This window comes from Leopardus geoffroyi, chromosome C1 (assembly GCF_018350155.1).
Source record: "Leopardus geoffroyi isolate Oge1 chromosome C1, O.geoffroyi_Oge1_pat1.0, whole genome shotgun sequence".
NCBI lineage: Eukaryota > Metazoa > Chordata > Mammalia > Carnivora > Felidae > Leopardus > Leopardus geoffroyi.
Genome location: NC_059328.1, coordinates 54,937,507 through 54,943,424, shown reverse-complemented (window position 1 = coordinate 54,943,424; position 5,918 = coordinate 54,937,507). Strand labels below are relative to the sequence as shown.

Here is a 5,918-nt window from a genome sequence, read left to right as displayed (position 1 = left end):
AGAGCAAGAATTAATACAATTGCCCACATTCAATTAAATCCCAGTATAAATAAAAGAATCTAATGCTACACTAAATCTACCCTTGGTACCAGGTGGCAGATGTGAATGTGTTGTAAAAATTGACTGAACGGGTGGTAGGGGCCGTATCGATCAAGAAGTAGGACTGTCCCGACAGTTTTAATCCTTCATCTCTTGAATCACCCTAAAGTGCTACAAATTCAACAGGGAGGGTGCATCAAAGAGGGAAGATGTGGCAGGTTTTAGTCCTGGAGGTAGGGCATTCGTAATAAAACACAGGATGACTTCAACTTCCAAAGAAATTACAAGTGGGGGCAATGAGGATTGGGGTGGCTTAAAAAACTGCTCAGCGCAAACCTCTGCCTGTCAGATGACCCATCCCAACAGAGCCAGTCCCAGGGAAGCCTAGAGTAGGGAGGGGAGAGTTGCTGACAAATAAGATAGGTCATAGTCCAGTGGAACAAACAAATTGATTTCAGAATATGGAACTTGAAAACAAGTAAAGAGGGAAAGAAAGGAAGATACTCACCTAGGGGTGCTGATGTTGTCATAGAAGTAATACACCTACTGCTTGGAAATATATACCATCTCAAGCAACTATCCGGAGCTTGATTTCCTGTAAGCATACAGGAAGTCTTGCCCCACGTTTTACCTGCCTACTGGGTCTACCATTAAATTAAACGGATAAGAATAGATACTACACTTGATCTTAGCCAAAAGGCCGAGAAGCGATGGGTCTACTACTATAAATGTGCTTAGGAGGTTGGAGCTGGCCATTCCTAGCCATACCCAATATTGCCACATACTATCCTCAAGAACAGTCATAATTCAGACTCACAGAACTTTAGAGTGAGAGGGACCCTAGAATAGGACTTCTATCCTTGGCACTATTGACATGTTGGGTCCAATAACGCTATGGGGGACTATCCTGTGCGCTAGAGGATGCTTCCTCAGCCGCTATTCACTAGTTGCCGGTAAGCAGCTCCCCAGTGGCGAGAAACAAATATGTTCGCCAGACATTGTCAGATGTTCCCTGGGTGGCAGAATCACCTCAGCTGAGAACTACTACCCTAGACAACTGTATCCAGCTTTCTCACATCTCACACCCATAGAAAATGAAAATATTTGAGTAGGACAATGAGTAAATGAGATGGGATCTGGAAATAGCTAAATAAACCTTGGTGAAAAAAAATGTATTATGCTTTATAAATTTACAGGAAACATAAAATAGAAAATATTTAGGGAATGTTAAATATTAAATGTATAGAAGATTCTGAATAAAATTCAAAAATTTAAATGAGAAATTTGAACATACTTTTACTGACATAGCTTTTTACCAACAAATTATGCTCAATGTGGCTATATGCAGCTCTGTTCAAGCCATTTTAATGATGACCACTTCAAATCCTTGACAACCTCTATCGGTAAGAAACTTCATTTGTGCAAGTAGATGATAAAAATGTTAAAACCATTGTTTATCGTCACTTGAAGATTTGTAGTTTCTGGAATTAAAGAAACCTACTAGCCTTTTTTCTTTTCTTATGCTGACAAATCAGCGTTTAAATCTCTTTATGAGAAAACAGAAATATTTCAGATTCACACTTCTACATATCTTGTGTTGCAAAATAGTAATGAGAGGCTAATTAAAGGCATTGCACATGTACTGGAAGAGTGGTTGTCCTGCAACTAACACGGAAACCCCTAAATGGGCTTCTTGTCTGTCAGCAACAGAAGGACAAGAGAATATGATGAATGTAAAGACAGAGATTCTGGGCTATCATTTATTGCTGGACAGGCCAGAAAGCCCCACCGTATACTCCCCACCAATCCGTCCCCAACTGGCTGCATCTTGGGCTGGGCGGGCTCCAATCCCTGGGCACTCGGCAATAAACTCCTTAGTGGTCCTCAGATTCTATCTAGGATGGTTAGTGGCTTGCTCTGAAGCTGGCTGCTGAGATGCCCAGGCCATCCAACACTTTTTTGGCTGCACACAGGGCATCATAGAACAACACATGGTACATTTGGCTCACTGTGTCTCCTCTAGGAACCATTGGGGTGGCCTTTGAAATCTTGCTCAGATGACTCCCCCAAGGAACCTGTGATAGACTTCTCTGGGTTAGAGGCACCTGGTCCCAGAACCTCAGTAACTCCAAATCCCACAGAGCATTCCGAGTGTTGAGAGACTCCATAATTTAGAGCATACTTAGAACCCATTGGTGGCGCACTGTTGTAATATGGCACATAGGTTGGAAAACTCTGCCTTAGAGAATTCTTCCTTGTCCTAGTTTGAGGACGTGGTGGCCCAGAGAGCGGTATGACTCGTCACACATCCCACACTAAGTTAATGACAGAGCTAGAACCGGAACTTAATTCTACTGGCTCCTGGCACCACAACCACGCAGATCCTTCATTTCTTTTCCTTATTTTTTCTCCCCCTCTCTTCCTTCCTCCCACTGACTCATTCACCACAAATTCTTCATGTGCCTAGCCTACCAGTCATAAACATTGGCTTGTACCATAGGGAAGGCAGCATTTCTTAAACTTTGGTCTAAGGATTTAAGAGTTTCTTAAACTTTGCTGTGCATAAGAATAAAATTGTAACAATAAGTGTATTTTACTACTGTATCTTTGTGAAGAAAGTTGAAGCCAGGAGAGGAAAGGGTGAAGATTTGCAGTAGGAAGCATGAGGCAGTATTTCCACTATACTTCATCTAATTTCTTTGGCTGAGTCTAATGCTGAACACTAGAGCTTGGTGACTTCTAAGAAGACATAGTGACCCAAAGGCTACAAATATTTATGAGTTAAAAATAACAGATTAGCTTATCTGATGCAAGTCCAAATATCTGCTGAGGCTTCCCTTGTTTTGGGCAACCTGATGAGACATACTTGTGTTAGATCCCCTACCCTCTGTCCCCAGAAAAAATGAGGTGGGGGTGGGTAGTGGACGAACAAGACAGAGAGAATGTGGTAATGGCCGCCTTTCTGAATGTAGGGTGTGGAGGGGTTGGAGCACCTCTTAACAGTTATGGCCCTAGGAAGCCAATGAGAGAGTAGGCCTCATAAACATATTTTCACCCTGAATTAATCCTTTTCTTCTCAAAATCCTTTTACATAATTCTTATGCGTGTATGTGTGTGTCATTTTACATTGTTATACACCTGTTGTATGTATGGTGGATGGGAATGATGGCTACCATTTTACTACATGAAAAGAGTAGATGAGGAATCCCTGGCACCCACAACAAATACTGTGATATAAATATAAATATAAATACTTAATTATTTAATAAATATTTAATTAATTATTTAATTATTTATAATTTATATAAATATAAATACATATATACACACATATATATTTGAGCTTCATAAAAGCATTAATAGAAAGGTACAGTTGATTTTTTTTAATATTTATTTATTTCTTTGATTTGAGTATAGCTGATACACAATGTTACATTAATTTTAGGTGTGCAATGTAGTGATGTAACAAGTTTATGCTGTCTGCTATTTTTGCCACAAATGTAGCTGCCGTCTGTCTTGAAACATCATTATTACAATATCATTGACCATATTTCCTATGCTATGCGTTTTATTCTGTGACTTATTCAATCCATAACTGGAAACCTGTATCTCCCACTCCTGTTCATCCGTTTTGCCCATCCCTGCAAGCACCCCTCTCCTCTTTGGAAACCATTAGTTTGTTCTCTGTTGTTATAGGTCTAATTCTGCTTTTTGTTTGTTCTTTTTTTTTATATTCCACTTCGGAGTGGAATAATACAGTATTTGTCTTTCTCAGTCTTACTTATTTCACTTAGCATAATATTCTCTAAACCCATCCATGTTGTCTCAAATGGTGGGAGCCCATCCTTTTTTATGGCTGCATAATATTCCTGTGTGTGTGTGTGTGTGTGTGTGTGTGTGCGCGCGCGCACGCATGCATACATACCACATCTTCCTTATCCATTCATCTTTTGATGGACATTTTGAGGAAATGAATATGCTGTGTAGCTTTGAACAGATTATTTTTCTCTCTGAGTTTCTGGGTTTAACAATTTTTTTTTAATGTTTATTTATTTACTTTTGAGAGAGAACCAGTTGGGGAGAGACACAGAGAGAGAGGGAGACACAGAATCTGAAGTAGGCTCCAGGCTCTGGGCTGTCAGCACCAAGCCTGGCACAGGGATTGAACTCATCAACCGTGAGATCTAACCTGAGCCAAAGACACATGCCTAACCGACTGAGCCACCCAGGTGACCCTCTGGGTTTTTTTTTTTAACCTATAAAATAGGGGGATTGGCATAGTCAATCTCATGATAACAATATATCATAATTGGCCCAAATTCTACAGCTAGAAAAGGACTTTAACCCAGATCTTCTTTCTCCAAATTCAGTGTAAGTCTTCCAAATCACATCTCTTATCAAAGAAGCTGACACTCAGAACAGCTAAGTAAAGTCCTCCCAGTCTTGCTCTATCTAGGGTAATAAGTCAAGAAACACTCACTGCACTGCTGTCCCTCCGAGAGCCAGGATCAGCTGTGTGGATGAACATCCCCCATCTGTGTGTTAGGGCTGCTCTGAGGAGGTCATCTGGCCCTGGCTATTCTCATGAACCTGCATGCTCAGAGTCTGAGAGTCAGGCCCTGGTGAGAGCACGGACAGCAGCAGTAGCCTGCCTGCAGGATGGCCCTCTGGGCCACAGCAGGCAGACATCAGCTTGCTGGAACTTTAAGCCAATCACATCTGCATCCATTAGATTTTAGTTCCAGTTTTTTCTGCCTCACTGCTTTGAAAGTGAGGAAGCAGTGCCTTCCTTGCAACACCCAGCCGTCAGATATCAATCTTGGGTGGCATGGCGGGACAAGTCAAGCCTGTGAGTTAGGAGCCCTCATCCTAGTTCCAGATAGCTATGTAGCCTTAGGGAAGTTATGTGACCTCTTTGAACCCCAGTTTCCCCCTCTTGAAAGAAAATACAGTTGGTCAAATAATCTCTAAGGCAGGTATTCTCAAACTTGCAACAGGCATGAAGAATCACTTGAGAAGCTTATTGAAATGCATAATGGTAGGGCTCCTGATCCCAGTGATTCTGATTCAGCAAGTTGAAATAGGACCCAGGGATCTGAATTATGTCTTAGAGAGAGAGAGAGAGAGAGAGAGAGAGAGCGCTTGAGTGGGGGAGAGAGGCAGAGGAAGAGAGAAAGAGAGAGAGAGAGAGAGAGAGAGAGAGAATCTCAAGCAGGCTCCGTGCTCAGGGCAGAGCCCAGTGTAGGGCTCCATCCCACAACCTTGGCATCATGACCTGAGCTGAAATCAAGAGTGGGACACTCAACCAACTGAGCCACCCAAGTGCTCCAGGAATCCAAATTTTTAATAACCTAAGTGATTCTGCTAGAGGTAGTCTGTCAGCACTTTCAGAAATAATGCAGGGCTGAGGGAACTTCCAACTCATGCTGTGTGGATTATCCGTCTCCCACCATAGTCAGCGAAGGGCTGGTAATTACTCAGGCAAAACGTCTGCTTCATTCACCTCTTCCTTTCAATCCCACCACAATGGCAATTTTATGTCAGGATGATGGCAATGACTTCTGATTTGAATTCTTGCCTCCATTATTCTACCCTTTATGCTCTCCCATTACAGTCTGCTTATATGCCTAAAATCTTCTCTTCAGAGCCCTGCAGTAGCTGCTAGTTGTCTATAGAATGAAAAATCCAAACTCCTTGATCTAGCAATGATCTCCAAATTCTTATCTTCTATGCATCCTTCATAAGAACTTCCTGCAGGCAGAGTTTGGCTGTTTGAGGTCTCCGGAATGAGCATGTGTCTTTACCACCATGCCCTTTGTTCATATCTGGTCTGCTTTATGACACCCTCCCTGTGACATGTCTGTACCCACTGCCTAAAT

The 5,918-nt window shown here is 41.9% G+C and overlaps 1 pseudogene; it reads right to left on the bottom strand.

Annotated features, from left to right (window-relative positions):
* Positions 1-548: 548 nt before the first annotated feature.
* LOC123600293 lies at positions 549-751 on the bottom strand (annotated as a pseudogene).
* Between the last annotated feature and the right edge of the window lie 5,167 nt (positions 752-5,918).